The sequence below is a fragment of the Phacochoerus africanus genome, chromosome 1 (assembly GCF_016906955.1).
Source record: "Phacochoerus africanus isolate WHEZ1 chromosome 1, ROS_Pafr_v1, whole genome shotgun sequence".
Lineage (NCBI taxonomy): Eukaryota > Metazoa > Chordata > Mammalia > Artiodactyla > Suidae > Phacochoerus > Phacochoerus africanus.
The window spans coordinates 23,636,401-23,658,600 of NC_062544.1; positions in this window are offsets into that span (position 1 = coordinate 23,636,401).

Consider the following 22,200-nt stretch of genomic DNA (forward strand, 5'->3'; position numbering starts at 1 on the left):
TCCATGGAATGCTTACCACGTGCCAGAAACAATTGCAGCTCTTTGGGCTATAACACAGAGGAGATCCCTGCCCTCTTGTTGACTGCCTTTTGGTTGGGATAGATGGTCAGCTGCCTTGGAAGGAAATTAACACAGTAACTTCAGCGAGTGCTTTGGGCCATGAAGGAAGTCCAGTGGAAGAGTAGGATGGCATGAAATAGGCTCCTTCTAGAGGGTGGTCAGGGCAGACCTCACTGAGAGTATGACATTTGTGCTAAGGCTTGAACAATGAGAAGTTACCAGCTATGGAAAGATTTTGTAGTGTCCCACACAGAGGAAACAGCTACAGCAAAAGTCCTAAGATAGAACCCAGCTGGGTGTGTCCAGAGATAGAAAGAAGAAGGATATGGCTGAAGTACAGCGAGCACAGGGGGTTGGGGATAGAAGATGTTATGGGTAGCAGCCAGACTCCGTATGGTCTTCTAAGTCCTGCCATGGAGTCTGACAGAATATAACCACTACCCCTCCAATGGGGAATCTTTGAAGGCAGAAATGAGCTAACTTTTATTGAGCATTTACCATTTTTCTACTATTGTTCCAAGCACTTAACTCTATTTAACTCTCAACAGCTAACTTGCGAAGTGTATATTCTACTGCCCGTTTTAAAATGGGACAAGTACAAGGCAGAAAGGTGAAATGATTGCCCAAGGCTAGTAATTAAGATCTAGAAACTGAACTCAAGTCTGTCTGACTCCCCAGCCCATGTAGTTCCACCCTGTTTCTGTGCCCTAGCTAATTGCTAGATCGATGGTACATCTATTTCTTCAAAAGACATGGGTACCAATTAGGTAACAGCTTGCATGAGGATTCACATTTTGAAAAAGAGGAAGCCAGTGTTGGGAGCAAAGAAAGACATTTCTAATGGCAAAGTTTAAAATAAAGATGGGAGAACTTTTTTTTTTTTTTTTTAATTCTACAAAAGACTAAAGGGCTTCCAGGCATGGCTTTTATTTTCTTTTCTATCATTTCTACATTGCACCTACCTTCAAGTTCTGATGAATTTACCTTATAAATATCTATCTCCTCTGCTCTTACTGGGCAGAACTGCTGCTCCATCTAAGTCACCATCAGCTCTTATCTGGATGCTCATTGGAGCACCTGTTGCTCTCCCTAAATCCACAGAGCCCTGCCAATTATTTCTCTACCTTGCAATCAGATCAATCATTTAAAAACAGAAATTAGATCTTTGTACTTGTAACTTCTTAAATCATTCAGGAGGACCTTCCAGTCATCACTAGAATAGAGACCAAATTTCTTAACGTGGACTAGAGAGCCTGGCCTCGCACTCCTCAAAAGACTCACCTTGGTTGCCCAGAGGACCTTCTTGCTTCTGGTTGTCATTTATGTTTTTCCAGATGAGGTCAGGATGCCTGTCATATACTCTTTGGTCTCCTGTTTCATAACCCATATGGTATATTATAAGTATACCACCCGATTATCATCTATCTGCTCCTCTTTTTAGATATGGGCACTTTGGGGTCATGAGGGGAATCAGTTTTGCTCATATCAGATCCTCAGGACACCTACCCTGATGCCTGGTATATAGAATACATTCAGCAAACACCTGTTGAGCCTGTTAGTATGTTCCCTGCTAGAGAAATGACTGTAAATGAGCCTGACCCTGCCATCTCACTTCTTCAGTGATAAAGTGGGGCTTTAAGCAGCACCTGTGGATGTTGCCTTACCTATCCTCTCAGCTGCCACGAGGGGGGCCCTCTCAAAAAAGCTCTAGAAGCTCCCTATCAAGGAGAGTGAAGTGAAATGAAATGTCTTTGCTCTGTACACACAATACCAGTCCCACTGATCATGACAGCATCTGTGAGACAGGGCATCCTGGATCCAAATATATCAGGTAACTCCACAAGAAAGAGGAAGCTCTTAGAGGAAATCATACCATATTCTTTGTGAATAAATTGGCCTATTATGAAATATGTGAATACATATCAATGGAATCAAATGCCAAAGTGACACTGAAGCAGAGAATCAATAAATCTACTCAACACTACATGTGGGAGCAGCTTTTTGATACATATTTGTAAGGCAGCCACCCAGCAGAGCCATATTTAAACCTACCCAGTTGAGAGAAATAAATCAATTATAAGTCCTGAAATGATGAAGCTTTTTGCCCTTTAAGACTTTACTATGGACTCAGCATAGGTACTGGTATCTACACACACGTGTGTGTAGGGTCAAATGTCCAGCATACTACCCAGCACAAAGTAGGCACTATAAAAATCTAACTATTTTTATTCTACATATTTAAAAAAATACTCCATGAAGGGAGATACCCTACTCTCGATCCCGTTGACAAAAAGTAAACACAAGTTAATATGGCTTGACAAACATCTTATTGCTTTTAAGCATGATTTCTCTCCCATTACCCTGTACCATTTTCTGACATTAAATTGACAGTTTATACATTGCAAGTAGAGAGTGAGTAGAAGGCAAAATTGAGGATGTCGGCAGGGTTTCTAGGTTGTGTAATAAAAGTTTTCAGTGAAAGAGCACCTCCAGGAGGAAGTCGAAGTTGAATTTTGGATATTTGAAATTTGAGGTTTTGGTGATACACATGTGAAGATGTCTCAGGCAGTGGCTTGAGTTAGATGTTTGAGATGGATCCAGTGGCATTTAGTAAACACTCAAAAATAAAAAAGATGATAATGCAGAAACTCAGTATGCTGTCTAAATCATTTGAGGGTATAGGTTTATCAGAGGTGTCCTCTCTTCTCAACGAGTTTACACACCTGGTAGGTTGACCAGATATATTTGTCAACACACATTCCAAAAGTTTAGAGGAGATCCCCTGATGGCCCAGCAGTTAAGAATTTGGTGTTGTCACTGCTGTGGCTCAGTTTTGATCCCAGGCCTGGGAAGTTCTGCATGCTAAAAGCACAGCCAAAAAAAAGTTTTGAGAAAGAAAAATGCTTAGGACTAGAACTGTTGGCAAAACCTTCCAGAAAAAAAAAAAAAAAAAAGTTAGGATTTGAATTGGCCCTTGAAAAATGAGTGGAGTTTGGAGAGGAAAGTTCTTAGAAGACATTCAGGGATAATTGGAGCAAATCAGTCAAAATACTCTTGAAAACACATGGCAAATGCTGGATCCAATCCAAGCACATTTACTGCACAACATCAGGTAGAGTTTCATTTGAAGCTCTCCAAGTGTTAGCTTAAGGGATCTTTTTAAAGCAGAACTGAATTGGTGGTGCCAATCAACCTAAACAGTGTGTGGTTTTGCTTGGCTCCTGGAAATATAATTTTTGCAAATTAGCTATACTCCTCCTCTCCCCCTCCTCCTCTTCTCCCTCCTCTGCTTCTTTCCTTCCCTCCATCTTTGCACAAATATTAATTAATAATCTTGTATGGCTCCTGTATTGTACCTATATCCTCCTATAGGTACAATCCTTCAACAGAGAGGTTTGATTAATCAATGGAAATCCATCCCTGGAAACATACTTCAAAGAACATAGTAGATCATTTTGTGGTCCTGATGTGAAAGGCAGTATTTTTTATTACCAACAACAATTTTGCTTTGGTTCATTGATTCAGTCCCAAGAGCGAAATTTCCTCCAGTTATAAGGAATGGTTAGGCTTTTCCTGAGCAACTGGTTTGTTTCTATATTATGAACACCATGGGTGCTGTAACTGTTTGGGCTTCCTCTTTGAGTTGGTTGCTCAAAAACTTGGGCTTAGAAACACATTTTGGCTCTCATGTCCTGAATCACTAATGCCAAGGTTGGGACTTGGGATTCAAAATGCTCAACAAGTAATTTCAACAATCCAAGAAGTTTGAAAAGCTTGGATTTTGTTTCTGTTCCATATAGCCGCAGGAAGCATATCCAGATTCCTGCTACAAGCACGGCATTCTGCCATTATTTGGCATAGACTTTGAAAATAACTTAAATGTCAAAATCCCACAAAGTTAGAGAAAATGTTTAGAAAGTTAGAAATTCTCTTTTTGGGGTCCTCTTTGGTGCATTATATTAGGGCTATTATTCATTTGATCATTTCTCATTTTACAACGGACAGAAGAAACTTCATAAATGTCTGAGGAATTTAGCTGATTTTTTTTTTAAAGGGAGACATGGAAAAGTTAAATAACTCGATCAAGGTCATCTGACTTCTTAGCCCCAGAATCGCCTCTCAAGCTAGCACCCAGATCTTTTGATTCATAGTCCAATGTTCACCCTGTAGGCTCAGCTTCATAAAGGAAATTGATGGCTCTGTAAATAAAGTACTTCCTCCATGCACTTAACTTTAAATAATCCCACCTGAATCCCCTCTGTTCCCCAGCTTACTCAGCCAGGGAGGAACTATTAAACAAACCTCCAGTATATTGAAAGCCTCCCCAAAGTGTTCATTTGTCCTTGAAAACGATTTTCTTCCTCTTTTTTTTTCCTTTTTTTTTTTTCTTGGCTGCAATCAAAGTGATGAGGACCAAGAAGAGATTTCTATGAAATTAGCTAAAGGATTTAGGCATTGATTTTAGACGATGGGTCCATGGTTAAGTTTTTGGCAAAGCGAATATTACAGGATAGTGACATGTTGAAGTCCCAGGTGGGAAATCCTGTCTTTTGAGATATTGTCATTGCCTTTATGTAGAGCAGTGTTTCTGGGGTGTGGTACAAGAAGGAGCTGTTGAAATTCTTTTCCTTTATTTCATATATCACATCCTCGAAAATGTGTGCATTTAATAATGCAAATACAGCTTATGTAGTAAAGTATATATGTGCATATATATATTTATATATGTGTATGTGTAATGTACATATATACTATATATGTATATTTATGGCCACACCTATAGCATATGGAAGTTCCCAGGCCACGGATTGAATCCCAGATGCAGCTGTGACCTGCACCTCAGCTGTGGCAATGCTGGATCCTTTAACCCACTGCACTGGACCCACTGGACCGGGGATGGAATCTGCATCTTCATAGTGACCAGAGCTGCTGCAGTTGGATTTTTAATCACTGTACATAGAGGGAACTCCAAGAAGTATATATTTTATAAATAAGTATATGTATAGTATTTAAACCTTTTTTTAAAAAATGATATGAACACATGAGTTTCTTATAATAGCTTTCAGACCAGTGACAGAGCTCTGAAAACTAATTTTTCTGGACTTTGCTTGTGGCACAGTGGGTTAAAGAGCTGATGCTGAAACTGCAGCACCTTAGGTCATTTCTATAGCATGGATTTGATCCCTCGCCCAGGAACTTCCACATGCTGTAAGGCTCAGCCAAAAAAAAAAAAAAAAGTACCATGAAAACTAATTTTTCTATTGTTTCTATCCAAGCCACTGAGAGAAACAAATCAACACACCCTTCCTCCCTGCCTTTCTTTCTCTTTCCTTCTTTCTGTGTTTCTTCCTTTTTGCTTTCCTTATCTACTTTTTCTTTTTCCCGTAAGAAAAAGAAAAATATATACCTGTATTCTCAGTAGAGCAAGTCACCATTCACACAGGATGCTCAAATAATTTTAGCCGTTCTCCAAAGTCAATAGTTCTGACAGCACTTTGTCACAAAAAGATTTTCTGAAATATCAGAGAATTTCCTTAGGTATAAGAATTCTGACTGTTATTAAATTATCAACGCAGCATTTTTGGAGGGTGATCACACACAACTTTAAATACATGGCAAGAAATATATGAGGAAGAAGTTTTAGTTTTTCTTTAAGCAATTATTTTAATGTATATATTTCAGCCTATATATTTTAAAAAACTTACTTATTAAAAAAATATTTAACTCACCTTCTCACAAGAAGATTTCCACATATTTAAAAGCCCCTTTTCTTTAAAGAAATAAATAAATCTTTTAGATGATTATGGAAAATTCTAAGTATACAATAATTAGATTTAAGAGGATTCTCTTGGAGACGCAATTTAAAAATTCTAAATGCATGATACACACTTCTGTGAAAAGCATAATAATCACCTATACAATTAGCTAAATGATTCTCTTGAGTTCAAGAATATAAATTGGTGAGTGGCTATCTGCATTAATCAGATAATTTCCATGTTTTACTTTGGTTTGTAGACTTTTAAAAATATTGCTTTGTGGATTTTATCTTAAATAATAACTCATTGAAATGGAAGGAAAAAGTTGATTTAATCCATGCTTCAGTGGCTTATTCTTTGTCTGATTTTTGAGGGATTTAGCACCATGCCTCAGGGAAACATGGAGCAGAGGGAAAAACCCACCCAGAAGCTTCTCAGATTAGTTTGTTCATTCATTTCATTCATTCACTTAATTGAATGTTTCTTCAGCATCACAGCCATGTGTGTTATGGACTCATGCATTAATGTGGTTGCTGATTTATAGAGCATCAACCTAAAATGATAGACTGACATTTGACGTAAGAGAAGAACAATAAGTATATCATTCCAGATTTGTTATTACTTGTAATTTATTTTTATAATATTTTATTGCATATGGTAAGAAGATCACCACTTCTTGAACTATGCTGATATACTATAGTGGACACTTTAGATTTATTCTAATGATTTCACCTGCCCTGCAAGGTTGGCATTATGGCACAGCATAGGAGTTGAAAGATTGAAATCTGAAGTCTCATTGACTAGGGCCCAAGTATGAGGCAGCTTTCTTTACATCTGAGTGATGTAGAATGAATTGAGTTCTCATTGCCTCTGTTTCTCATGTACAAAATGAAGAAAACAAAATGTCATTGAGCTATCATAAAGATTAAATTAGATAATACATATATAGAACTTAGAACAATATAAGTGTTAACTATCACTATGATTGTTGCTGTTTGTGTTTTAATCTATGAGAAATAATATATTAGTATTAAAAACAGACTTTATTTCCATACTGATTTTTGCCTGGGATAGAGTGAGGCAAGACTTTTCATGGGAAGAGAGGCTGACTTGGTCCTTGTAGGTTGTGTGGGATTTCAATTCACATTAGGAAGTGCATGCCAGGAAGAAGGAACGAAATGAATATGGGTATGGATGTATAATAGTCCAATGTAAGTCTGAAGAGAAATCAGTAGTTTGGGAGCCTGGGATGCAAGATATATTACAATAAGGATAAAAAGACCAGGTTATAGGTGATTTTTAATACAGTGATTTGGTCTATATTGGCAGAATGTGTGTGTGTGTGCAGGCCCATGCATGCACAAAGGAAAATTCATCGATTGTGAAAACACTTGGTTCTCAAGTTATTGTTTTCTTCTTAAATTGTCCTCATTAGATGATTTTAGCACTTACCAAAAGCTGATCTGAAAAGGAGGCCTGGAAAAAAAGAAAACCACTTAAATACAAAGAATCATTTTCTTTATGCTCAGTTGCACTCTAAGTCCAGACAGCAGCCATCAGTTAAATAGACCAAAAATTAGACTGAGACCAAAATTGTGAGCCCAGACACAGTATTAATTTTCTGATTGATGATGAGTAAGAAGAAGTCATTGGGTAAAACTTCAGCTGTATTTCAGGGACCCTGTACATTTCTTCTAATTTATAAAGTATAATAAATGAATCTGCAAGAAAGAAGGACTCGTTGTCAGCTACGAGACTGAGTGTGAAGGATGAAGCACTCCTGTCTTCACCTAATGTCAGTTGATCTATTAAATTAACAAGCATATATATAATTTAAAGATCAGTTTAGCCAAGAATTGCTTTCAGATGAATACATCAGGCATCAAACCTGTTTTTCTGAGATGGTTTGTAATTGGAATACATATTACATGCAACTTCTCATCACAGGGCTCGAGCAGTTTCAATCAGGAGGTTTTGCTCTTTCTGGGAAGTGTGTGAAAATCAAAAATGAGCAGGTCCACTTCATTATGTATAATAAGGAGATCGGTAGTTACTATGTAAGTAATCTCTGAAAAGAATTGCTAGAAAATACTCCTTGCTCGCATCACTGGCACTGGGCTAACACTTCCCTCCTAAAAATCTTTTCAGCATGAAAGTTTTGGAATTAAGTTCCTAATAAACTTCGAAAGTCCAACAGCTGTGAGTAATTATGATACAAGCATATCAATCCATGTGCAAACAGATTTATTCAGTAAGCTCCAATCCTCTTGCTAACCCTTCACTGAAATAATTAAGCACACTCTAATGAGTTTGTTAGCAATTTCCATATGATTTTCCCCCTAATTATTATTTGAGTTGCCCGTGTTTATAATACTTAGTAATATCCTTAAAGTATCAGTGGTGAAGGCACAATTTTGGCTGGTGTATTAATTTGTATGTTCTGATTCGTATGCTAACTAAACTAGGGGAAAACATTGATTTAAAGGTCAAAAAATTTTAAAGGATTTTTATATGTATGTATGCTCACTTTTATACATTTTATTCAATAATCATAGAACAGGTGAGTCATTTTAGCCTAAATTAGCTCATGCCTTGCTCTGCTAAAAGACCTCCAAGTTCTTATGGTGGCCTTTAATACTCAAAAAATAAAATAATAAATATAAAATAAAAGAATGTGTGGCATACAGAAAGGAAAAGAAGGTCAAAATTATACTTATTGCTCTTTGCTGTACAGCAGAAATCAGCATATCGTAAAGCAACTATACTTCAATAAAATAAATTTTTAAAAAGACAATTAGGTCTTTTAAATTAAAAACAAAAAAAGATATTTATTGGACCTAACTGGCCTAGATAGCATTTGATGACATCAAATAGAGTTGGACTGCAGCAGTTAGGTGCACCTCTTAGAAAATTAAAAGAGCTAGGTAAATGCTGGTGGTATTATTACCTTATAATACAAGAACATTTTATGATCATTTTACCTTGATGTTTTTAATGGAAACACCCCCCTAATGAAATTTTCAGTAAGTATCAGTCAGATGAAAAAAGGAAAAAAAAAAAAAAAGATTGTACATTGGTCTTAAATGATCCAGCTCTAGATACCCTTTCCAACTTCGTCTCTTACCATTTACTTACTTCCTGGCTCCAGAATACTGACCCTCTTCCTACTTCTCACAAAAGTCAAGCTAATTTGTATTTCAGGGTCTTTTGCATTTAGTACAGCCCTGCCTGGTATATGCTTTCCCTGTCACTTTATGTAGCTGGCTCCCTTTTTTTTCATCCAAAGGTCCACTAAGGTATAACTTCTTCGGGAAGGACCTTGACTCTTAGCTACAGTGGTGCTTTCATGAGACAGTCATTCTCTTCCACTTTATCCACGTTTATTTTATCTTTAAACATCAGCACTATTCTAAATGAGCTAGTTTGTGCATCGAGAATGTCTTTCACTCATCTATCTTAAGGGCCTAAAACAGTGCCTAGTGCCTGGTATATTATTAAAAAATACTTTTTCAATCATGGACTTGGAGAAGAGACTTGTGGCTGCCTGATGGGAGGGGGAGGGAGTGGGAGGGATCGGGAGCTTGGGCTTATCAGACACAACTTAGAATAGATTTACAAGGAGATCCTGCTGAATAGCATTGAGAACTTTGTCTAGATACTCATGTTGCAACAGAAGAAAGGCTGGGGGAAAAATGTAATTGTAATGTATACATGTAAGGATAACCTGACCCCCTTGCTGTACAGTGGGAAAATAAAAAAAAAAATACTTTTTCATTGAACAATTAGATGAATGAATGAGCTGACACAAGAAGGAACATCAGCTATCTGTTCTACCCCTCATTCCATAGATGAGTAAACTAAAGTCTGTTTGCATCCAAGATTTTACAACCTATCAGAGCAGACCTAGGAAATTAGGTATCAAGTTTCCTAATTGCTGGCCCAATGTACTGTTGTTTTGCCACTTGCTTTTCTTTTGATCTCTCTGGTTGTGTCTGTTGAAACATATATTCACACACATAATATGTATATTGGTAAAATTTAAGGATTTAAGATTTTGATCAAAATAACACCAATTTCAGTTCTTTACACCTGTATGGACAAGTCACTCAATTACCCAGGGCTAAGATTAGCTCAACTATAGTACAGTTATATATTAGCCATGCCCAATCAATAAAGTGATTATAAGAACCAAGTAATAAAAAATTGCAAAATTACTTGGTAAATGGAAAAATATAGTTTGAAATGCTAATAATCAAGACTTGGGTGCCATTTAGTGAAGTAGTATAAAGCAGAACTTAATTCTTGGTATGTCTACTTTGGAATAGGTTCGAATACTGAAATTCCATCAAAAAGATAAAATGTATTCTTCCCCTATAGAGGAAAACAAAAGAAATAAAAGAAATCATTTATCTAGATGCAGCTTTCTTCTCTCTTTTAAGTAAGTGGTTCTCAAAAATGGTTCCCCAAATAAGTGTATCAAGATTATTTGAAAACTTGTCCAAAATACTATAAAATTCCTGGCAGATACCATGGGAGTCAGCCAAACTATCTGTGTTCTAACAAGCTCTCCAGGGAATACTGGTGTACAGTTAATTTGAGAACTTTTGTTGTGATTTAATTCAGTAAATCTGATGATAAATTTCAGAATTATCAAGTCTTGACTATGTTAGTACATATGTTCACAGAAGTTTGTTGTGGGGACTTCTCTTGTGACGCAGTGGGTTAAGGATCTGGCACTGCCACTGCAGCGGATTGAGACACTCTTCTGGTGAGAGTTTGATCCCCAGTCCAGGAGGAACTACCACAATCACAAGTGCAACCAAAAAAAAAAAAAAAAAAAAAACCAAAAGGAAGAAGAGGAAGAAGCTGTTCATGTGAAACCTAAAAGTCAATCAGATTTGCATCAAAGCCTGTCACCTACTTATTTCTATTACAGCAGACTCACAGAACCAAATAAACTATGGAGGGTAGTTTCCCATAATGAGATAAGAGACCAATAAGTTATCACCTACATAACATGGCTGATGGCAGAAGGAGGTCATTATAATTACAGCAACACCCCTACCAATTAGGCAGTTCATTGAGAAGGTAAGGAATTCATCAGACTGATTCAGAAAATGTTTTGGGTTTTTTTTAAAGATGGTCCCTTTCTTTTCCTCCCAGAAATCTTGATATTTCTCTCAAACAGTGCCTTTGGAGTGGACAAGGGAGCAATAGACACCCATATAACAGTTTACTAAATATTAGGAAAATAGTAAAAGTTACCAAGCACCAGAGTCAATTTTAATCATGAAACAAATAGGCTATTAGAGTGAAATCTGTCTATTTCACTTAGTAACTTGGTGAACCTGGGCTAGTTCTCTAACTTTCTCTGAGCTTCAGCTTCCTTGTCAGTGAAAAAGGGAGGGTAGAATCAGCTTCAGAAAGTTGTTACAAGGACTCAATAAAATAATATAGAGAGAGGACGTCACCCACCAAGCCTGGCACAAAAGGAGCTCTTTTCATCACTGGCTGCCCTTCTGCCTGCTTTCTTTGGTAAAAAGCAACAAATGAGTCTTTTTCAGACTCCACACTTTTTTCTTTTTGTCTGCACCCTAGATTTCCAAAATGTCAGGTATTGAGGATATGCAGAGACAGTGATTGTGAGAAGAGAGACACAATCTCAAAATATAGCAGCTTAAGTGTCAGTATAGATGTTACTTTAAAAATGAGCTCCTTTCTGCTGAGGCAACTGTACACAGTTGACTGAAAGACTTAAGTAGCTTTCTCAGAGATGCATTAGACATGCCAAAAGACTCCTTTTTCATTCCCATTCTCCATGCTGTCTATACCCAAGCATATACAGATATGTCTTTCTATGCACACAAATTCTTGCACACCAAATTGAGTCTACTGTGAGTTTATTTTACCTATGGAATATAAAGCTCTTCTTTCTTATAATCCCTGTGAAGTTCATTACAAGGATCATAGTAGGGCTTCATGTCAAAAGATTGAGATGAAAATAAAAAATCACGATATATGACTACGAAAAGGATTGGACACACAGCATTGTTGAATGGAGGAGATGCAGTGCTTAGAAAAATTGGGGGAACTCAAAAAAGGATTCAAGGACTAATCTTCTTGATATCATCACTTAATATGATACATGATAAGTTTGTGTATATTAGGCATGTTATGGATGTAGTCTGGGAGAAAAAGGCAGAATGTGAAGGATAATGTCTTCTATGGAGTAGAAATGTTGAAACCTCCCTCTACAAATAAACCATGGCACTCTATGCCAGATCTGGCAATGCCGTGATGTCTGGTGCATAAGCTTAAGCCGTCAGGGTTCTCACAGAAGATGGCCCCATGTATCACTGCAAAGTGATATGTCACTCTTTGATGATACCAAGGTAAAAAGTTCATCAAACAACCTACCCTGCAGTTAGTTTCAAATAATCTGAGTTAACTACAGCTACCAGTTTTTTAATAGCTTCCTTGAGGTATATTTTATATATCATAAAATTTTTGTACTCAAATGTACAGTCCAATGATTTTTTTTTTTTGTAGTAACTTTTACCGAGATACCATCATCACAAATGAATTTTAGGATATTTTCGCTCCCACTCCTAGTAAGATCCCTCATACTCATTTACCCATTTAAAATTAATCCCCACTTTCATGCCCAGCCCCAGGTGACCACTCATCCACTTTTTATCTCTATATATTTGCCTTTTCTGTCAATAGAATCATACAATATACACTCTCTTTTTTGTGTCACTTGACATCATCTTTTTGAGGTTCATCCATGATCCAGCCTATGTTAGTAATTCATTCATTTCTATTGCTGGATAATATCCCAACCACTTCTGTTAAACCTTTTCGAAGGCTTGTCTTTATTTATTTATATGTATACAGAAGCTGGAGGGAAGATGCATTTCCGATAAAGAGCAAGGTAGATCCAGATTCAGAGTGGAGTTTTATTCTCTAGATCTCATGCAGTGTGGCTGATGATACTTTCTCATTTATTTGTTCATCTTGTAAAGAAAATACCATGTCAAGTATTGCACTTAAAAATAATTTCACAACAGACTATTCAAACCCAGAATGGCAAAAATATAACAGCAATTTCTGGCAAACCGTGTTTGAAAAAAAAAAAAGTGTCAGGCATTCATTCGGAGAATGCTGTGATGCAAATATGTGTTAAGTAATGTAATGGAGTTAAAAATTATCATAGTATTAAGATGAGTCATAGGAATCTGAGAATAAGTAGAGATTCACTACTTTTAATATTTGAAAGTAAATTAATTCCGTATCTCATAGTTTCGTTGATTTCATTTTCTTTCATATTCTAATGTCGTGTCAGAGAGATTGCTGCAATATTTACATATTGTCTTTGCTGCATGCAATATAGTTACCCTCTCAAATTATCCACCTGGATCCATTTAATTTCATAATGGGTTTCTTTGGAAGCTGAGTTGTGGTACGTCATAAATGTTCAGGGAAAGCATGCCACTGTGGACTCAGAAATTATATAAAAGAGCTTCCAGTACACATGCTAAATAAAAATGGGTCATATAAAGTTTATTAACCAAACAAATTAAACCAGCTTGGTAATGGGTGTTTCACATGAAATTCCTGGAGCAGCTTAAATGGGCTTTGCAACCTGAGGTTTGAGCTCATGTTTCTTTCTCACACCACATTTGGCTTTTCGACTTTTCCCAGTGTTTCTTCAAAGAGGGTCAAAGACTGTCTTCCTTTCTCTGGGGTGGGAGAGGGCTTTTACAGCATAGTGTGGATTTCAAGATTCAAGCAATTCCAGAAGCTTGTAAAAAGGGTCATTAGGTGGGTTTGTGGTACCCAAAAAATAACAAATAAAGGTTGAGTTATATGCTCAAGAAAGGGAAACTACTGTTTTGTATTTGTACTGTACATGTTGGAAAGAGTCAATAAGATAAATGCCTTATGATGTAGCTTCTATCATTATTTCATTTGGCAAATGAATAAACTGAGGCCCAAAGAGGTAAAGAAACTTGTTCAAATTCACTAAGCTAACAAGCATAATCACTTTATGCTAAACTGTTTCTCAAACTGGTAGTCAGAAGACTTGTCTCTCCCACCCCTGCTGAGTCCTCAACTACATTCACAAATCAAAGAACTTCTAAGGTCTCAGTTTATTAATCTAAAGAATGAAAAGTTCATTCTGCGCCAGCACGCTTTTCTTGAGCAGAATCATGTTTTCATTGTCCTCATCCCTTAAAATGACAGGCTCATGGCTGGCTTAAGGGAGGAGTCAGTGTAAATTGCTCTTTGGGATGGAAAGAGATACCAGCCGAGAGGAAAAAGCCATGTCTGAACATGGAGGAAGGAGGGAAGAAAGATGGTGCTGAGGAGAGCAATGCAAGGAACTAGGGCTACTGTAGTTGCCACAGGATGTCATAACCAGCACCAATTAAATGAAGCTGGTAAATCCTCCAGAAAAGTCCCCTCAATCTCGGAAGCTTCTGTGACCGTCTTCACAGGAAAAACTGGTGTGTTCTTTTTCTTTTGTCAGGGACATGTAATTTAGAAAGAGGAGATAATTTTTTAGGTAAACATGAACGATTAGGAGGAAATACACAATGGGGCTTTCAAACAACGCTTTCAGAAGCCCTTCAGTGGAGGTTATCCAGTAAATAAGTTTCACAGTATGTTATCAATGTTAGTTTAGAGAAATAAAGGTCAAAAAGTTAAACTTCAATAACTTTATCTTTTCACAAAGGTTATTCCTGAAGTAGCTATATGTAAAAAGAAAAACAAAACAAAACAAAAAGAATATATATTACTACAACCAAAAAATCCTTTCTTTTATTCATTCCAAGTGATGGGTTTCACTGTGTTGCTATTTTTTTCTGCAATAGGTTCATGTTATTATCCTTGGGTATTATTTTCTGATGGTGACAGCATAGTGGGTCATTATTGAAGAGTTGACTTATTTCTAGAAGATGTTATTAAATGTTGTGTTGTGTGTTTATTTCTGTTAAAGTGCCAAAAGAAAGAGAAAATGCGGAAATACCAGGGACAGTTTGAGAAAACCAAGCTGGACCTTAGAAAATAAGACAGTTTGGTATTAAAACTTTTAGCTGTGGCAACTTCTCTTTCTTTAAGGGTTACCCTGCTCCACTTCAGTTATACGAGAGATAGGAGACATAAACTAAAGTGTATACTGAAGTGAAACAGATGCTAGAAATGAATGAACCAGATTGATTGATGATAGAGACATGGGAGCATTGAAAACACTCACTATTTCCCCTCACGCTGTGATAAGACTATAATAGCTCAAGTGCAAATTTAAAAAGTAGCAGACATTCAACCCCAGTGTCAAGGCATATAATTGAGAGTGAAAAGACATTGGCAAGTAGATGACTTATGAAGGACCCTAACCTTAACCCTAACCCTAACCCTACGTGGAAGGTTAATTTAGCTGTAATTCAACTCAAGCCAAGTGCTCCTTCCATATTTTTTTTTGTCTTTTGTCCTTTTAGGGCCACACAGATGGCAGGCATATGGAGGTCCCCAGACTAGGGGTCTAATCAGAGCTGTAGCTGCTGGCCTATGCCAGAGCTAAAGCAATGCCAGATCTGAGCCGTGTCTGCAACCTACACCACAGCTCACGGCAATGCTGGATCCTTAACCCACTGAGCGAGGGCAGTGATCAAACCCACAACCGCATGATTCCTAGTCAGATTTGTTTCTGCTGCACCACAACGGGAACTCCTCCTTCCATATTTTTGAAAATTGCGGTCGAAATTCACAGAAAGATCAGGGTTGCCTGTAGCTGAGGTGAAAGAATGGAGTTATTGAAAAGCCCTTTAATTCTTGGATAGGATTTAGCTATATAAGAACATTTCTTAACTTTATTTAAGTCTTGTAAGGAATGTGGAGCTCTCAAAGGGTTCCAAGTGTTGGGGTGTGATAATATATATATATATATAAAAAGGGGGATGTTGGCAAATTAATCCAACAGTGTGATCTTCAATGGTTTGAAACAGGAAAACAATCTGAGATGTTACAATCTACAGAACAATCATGAGGACTGGGATGGACAAGTAGCATTGGAAACTACCAGACTGAAGGGAAACTGGTAAACCTGATGGATCTAGGATGAAGTTTAATGTCCAAACGGGTACAGTTGTTGACAGAGACTCTCAAGAAAGGTTTAGACTCTGCTGACAACACAGCACCATAAGGAAAGGAGCATGTTTGGAAGGGAAGATGCTGAGATGCTGAATTGTTTCACATGGGTAGGCATGTCTGAGGACAGAAGCAGAAAATAGAAATGCCCATCTGCCCCGAAGATGCCCCATGGTCTGATTCCCTTCTGTGGGAAGTACCAGTAGATTCCATTTTGGACCTTAGACCTAAAATACTTGTAGAAGCCTTCCCAATTTAGAAACTTGACCCCTCTCCTCACTTCTCTCATTTTTCTCTTATATTCCATCCTAAGGTACGTTTTGACCGCAAGTCACCATGAAGTTTTGTTTCAAAGAGTCCTGGGAGGCACAAAATATGTAAATTTCAGATGCCGTATGAAAATGCCTTAGTAAGTATGTTACAGAGAATGGCCCATTCTCACAGAGACCAGCCAGCTCTGGCAGGCTTGTGTCCAGCACCTAGCTTAGACCAAGTATTGAAAGCCAGTAGGAAATACTCTTTCCTTTCATATTATAAAAGTACACCTACACACCGTATTTAAACAAATGTAATAATTAGGAATTCTGCTATTTAATTCTGTGCAGAAAGAAAAGATGTAGCACTTGTTGATCATATATTGTGTCTTTACCATGGTGACCCTGTCTTGGGATCTGTCCCAGCGATGGAGACAATAAGACTGAATATTAGAAACCTAGACCATCCGAGAAAATCTGGACCATATGGCCACGTACCTGTATCTTCCTCGTTTTCTCCTAACAGAGCTTGAAAACTTCAGAAAGTTATCTGGAAGTCTGTTTGATGTTGGTCTCTAGTGAGAAGCAAGGCGACTGTTCACTTACTGCGATCGGATGGATATCTGTCTGGGAAGGAGAGTGAAGGGTGGAAGGGCTGCTGGGGGACCCCTCACCACAGGCTTTGATCTTCCTTGACTACTCCTGGGATCGCTCACCTTTTGATGTTGGGAATCAGTTAATTACTAGCCGAAAGTGGTTGGAGGGACTAGGAAACAGTTTGAAGGCTCTATCCTCAAACTGCCTGTACTTTGATCTGAGGAACTTTAGGGCAACTTTCCAGGGCATCTCAGGCAAATGAAAGGGCTCCGTCCGCAGCCCCTCCCTAGCAGTGGCCCCGATCTGTATCCTCTTGTTCTGCCACAGTATCATCCTGATTTAGCAGACTCTCCTCCTTCAGAGCCTTTGTGGTTTCACTGATAGGAAAACAATGACTTTTAGGAGCTGATTGTTAAGCATCTTTCATACTGCAGAGAGCATACAACTTGATAATTTCCTCCTGAGATCCTTTTTTTTATTAGAGTTGTGTTGTGTCAATTTCTGCTGCATAACATAGTGACCCCGTCATACACATATATACATTCTCTTTCTCATACTGTCTATCCTCCTTAGATTTTAATTTGAAACCCCCACCTCTATTTTTGTGTGTAACACTTGGTCAACATCACCTTGAGTCTCTCCCGAAACACAATCTCGATTTGTCAGACAGTATATTAAATTAATGGGTTTTAGAGTCAAATTTCCTGCCCTTTCCTTTGTTGATGCAAGTTAACATCCTCCAAGTTGACCTGAAAGGCTGAGAAATGCTCTGGGGTTTGACGGGCAGGTGGTGGCAGAGAAGGCAGCTTTCCTTTCTCTTCCAAACAAGGCAACACAAGCTGGCACCTTGCCTAGTAATCCAATTCTCCTAATGAACACGTCTCCCCAGTCTGAGGCCCTCGCATTGTGACCATGCCACGGGGCTGACAAAGAGATAATTTTCAGTGCTTAGGAAAAAAAAATGAGGAAACCTTCTGAGAGTGTGTTTTGTTCTTATGTCAGGGCCCATTATGGCATTTTCATTTTAATTGCATCCGAAACCCATTTAAAGAGGTGGACTGTTGCCTTGGAAAACACAGACAGGAGTGATCTGGATGTGTTTTAGAGGAGCCTGTTAGTTTCTCAGACTCTCATCCTCATACCTCAAGGGTGCTAACATTGTATTAAGTATCTAAGCATATGTAATATATTCGATCCTCTTGTATACAAATCCTTTGTCCTTACTTAAGTCATAGATTCATATCAAAGTATCTCAGGCAGCAGTATTCAAAGATAAAATATGCATTCCTATGGATGGGCATTTTCTAGTTTTTCAAATGGAAATTAAGCCACATAGATAAACCATGCATACATGGAAACTCTGGAATCACTCATTTAGAAGAATGTTTAAAGAATAGTATTTTTTTAATTTGTTTTTTCTTTATTCCCATCCCCATCATGAGAAATGGCCCATACTTCAAAGACTTTTAGGACTCCCTGACCTTCTGTGAGTAATAATGAAAGCCCCCAGGGCCAGAGAAATGAAGCCACAGGGTCTTTTTCCATAAAATAAATTGTGTTCCCTAGGTCAATATCTCTACCCTTCTGTTAGAAGCAGGTCTCCCAACTGACGGAATTTCCACATTGCTTTGACTTTCCCACTGTGGTCCCTTCTTCATTTAGCAGGCGTCGTCCCACATGCATAATTGGGAATTAATTTTCTAATTAGGTTCTTCACATTTATGAAGTTGTTTGATGGGGTGTCTGTTCTTATAACATGGCCTAAAGGCTAAAGTAGAGGTAATAATTCTTTTTTCTGGCTTTGCCCCTAATTTAGCTAAGGTTCCTAGGAAATATATTTAACTTTTATAGATCCCGGTAACACATCTTTAATGCTGATCTACCTTTGAAATGTTGTTAGGAGCAAGCTAACCGAGGCTGTAAGATTCATTACAATACAGTTGGTTTTATTTGTATTAACTGCTCAAACGAAATGAAGCTATTTCTGCAACGTGAAGGGTATTTAGAAAGCCAAGAGCAACAATTATAGAAAGTGAAACCAGATGATTCCGGGAGGCAAAATAGCACTGAATTGATACTTGGATCACATATGAATTCTCTGTGATTTTCAGCAATGGTTCCACAGGTAGAGAAATTGACAGTCTATGGTTAAACTGCTCTCTGACCCATGAAGGCAAGCGAGTATAAATAAAACCATCAAAATAGTATTTTTGCTTGCTAACCATTAGACTTGGAAATAAAAAAGAAATTCTGGTATTACAATTTTTTCATATAGCCAAGATCACATTACTTATTATTATGGGTACAACATAGCATGCTTATGAGAACAAGGGGCATCAACATTGTATACTGACAAAAGGGTAGCCCCATGTCATAGGAAATCAATGTCATTAACCCTGCTTGAATTTTGACTCAAAAAAAACCCAGATACTTTTCAGCATCCTCCAATTAAGAACCACCTCTTACATAATTACCTTTGTGTGGCATTATCTTCATTTGTGTTTGCACTTTCATTTATATGTCAGGGCCCACCAAAACAAAAGTGTAAGGATGGATATATGATGATAAATGATAAGTGAGACCAACATGAGAAAAAATATTTTTCTTACTCTGTGTCTCTTTCACTCTTTATCATCTGAGTTACCTTTGAGGTTCCTGTGTCTCCTGAACTCATGACCTTCTACTATACAAGTTCCTTCTTAACAGCTACATCCTGTAACTCTCAAGATCCAGTTAAGTTTCATCATGATAGAAAGAAACCACATGGGAATGGAAAAATTGCTCTACCCAATGGGACTCAGGAGGCCTGGTCACTGTGCCCACTTCTGATTCTTTGTGTCTGCTGTGATCTCAGACAAATTATCTAAGCAATTTGTTCCAATATAGGTCAAACAAACAAAACCTTTCTGTTCCAAATTTTCTTAACTTCCAAATTTTTATCGACCACATGTGTTACCCAAGAAATCTTGGTAGGTCCTACATTTTGCAGAATTTTCCTGAACGTACCAGGTGCAAGGATAGCATAGCGGTTAAGACTAGAGGATGCAGGCATTGCATTTGAGTGTCATCACTTCCTCTTCTCCCTAGCTACTCAATTATTTCAGCCTCAACTCTGCAGCTGCCACATGGACTAAAGATCCTATTTCCCTAATCTTTGCCTCTTCCCCTGCTGTCTCTTCCTTTTCCTTTCACTGCTAAAGGATAGAGTTTTGTTCTGATTTGTTTTGTTTTAAAGGTCTACAAAAAGGACTGGAAGGAGGATCTTGATCAGCTGGTCTAGATTCAGAGTGAGTAATCAAGGACTGTGGATCTATCTATCTTTGGGATTAGCGATTGCCTGTTATAATTCCACTCTCTATGTAACACCCAAAGTCTTCTTTATAAAATTTACACAAAAACCCATCTTCCCTTTGTTTAAATAATCACTGTATTTAGAATAAAATCCAAACTGTACCATATTTAATAATTTTTGACTTGGGACCCCTTCCTTCCTTTCTCTTCCTCTTCACTACTTATATCTTCTTCCACAACTTTAGCCTTCTCCTCCTCATCTTCCTCCTTCAGGAGATAGAGGTCTCTAGCCTCAGATTTGTGCTAAATTCATATTTGCATTTCTAGCAGCTCGTTGAATTTATCCGCCTAGAATGCTGGTCAGCATGTCTCAGTTGTCATTCATCATATCCTTTCCCAAACCACAGACGCTGTGGCTTCTGACTTCTTTAATGGCATCGCTGTTGTGACAGGCAACCAGATTCACAATCTCATTCCTTTTGATTTCCCTCCATCTCTCTTTCCCTTTAATTGCTTACCAATTTTTCTATTTATACTGTTATTTGTACTTCCCCTTTCCTATTGCCATCATTATCATTTAAAGAGGTCATTAGGAATACGGAAATAATATTTTGGGGCCTGAAATAGTGAAATAACCTCCCAACAGGTCATCCACATTCTTCCTTTTTTTCTTTTACTTCAGGTTATAAAACTATAAGATCATTTTTTGGAGTACAGCTCTGAGCATTTGATGTCTGTGCTCCCAAAGATTTTTGAGCCGTATAATCAAGTCTAAATTCTTTAGTCCACCCTTCAAAGTCCTATACAATATAACACTGATTACTTTTCTGGACTGGTTTTCTGCTTTTCATTCTTTATTCTACTCATTCATCCCTTAGTTTTTTCAACAAACATTGATTGACGACAAAAATATTCAAGATCCCAGAAAAACAGCAATACAAATGTGAAACTTTCAATCTAAAGGAAAACACACACATACATTCACAAAGTAGTATAACAGAAACAAGGAATATGATAAAAAATAAAATAACAGGGAAGTAACTCTATATATTTAAGTAACAAATATATCTTGCATTTGACATAATTTGAATAATTTACTAATTCTGAATACTGCCTAGTATTTTCTTTTTTTTCTTTGCTTTCGTTCCCTCTTCTCAAAATATTCTTGTCTCTTAATATCTGATCCCTATTTAAAGGCAGATTTACTGAAGCTTGATTTTTTTGCCTCCCCAATGTTACTTTCTCTGGTTCCGCCCCTTCTAAACCCTTAATCCAGCCCTTGTTCCAGAGGTGGGTCATGTGACATAGGGCTTAGCCAATCAGCTGAGTTACATTTCTCTGTTTATAGGGATTGGTTCTGAAGTATCATGTGGCTCAAGCTAGGCAAACAGCTAATCTGAGGGCTTTTGAAAAAAACCGCTGGGAAGCAGTCTTCATTTATTCCTGCTCTATTTGAAACTAAGATGGAAAGTCTAGTTACCAGAGTTATCTTGTTTATTGGAGGATGTAGTCAACCTGGAAGGAGATAGGGAAAAATAAACCAATTCTTGCTATGATCTTAAGAGCACCCCAAATCAAACAACACCACACCCTTGGAATTGCTAGTTACATAAACCAATCGTTTTCCCTCTTGCTTAAGTGAGAGTTGTATTTTCTAGGAGAGAAAACTGTGCTGTCAACCAGTCTCAAACACTCCTTCCACTGAACATACTGGTGTTCCCAATTCAATTCAATGTCTTTCTATCATCAATCATTTTGTATCTCAGCTATGGTACATAGTTTATTCAGCCTACTTTAGAGTCTTTTGTGAACTTATCTTATCCTCTACCAGATTCGAATGGAAGAGCTCTTGATTAGTCTGGCAAACAAGGCCTGAACTAAGTCCTGGCAAGTGAGATGCCTTGGGTACAACATATAAGGAAGCACTCACACTCAGGTGCTAACTCTGTACACCCCTGATGGGAGAGAGTAAGCGCCTCTTTAAATTTTGCTCCCTGTGCACCTCACATGCTTCATCGTAGTTCTGACTCTGCTAATAGAGTAAGTTTTAGGAAAATTCAAAGGAGTTCTACATTTTGCATGATATTGGG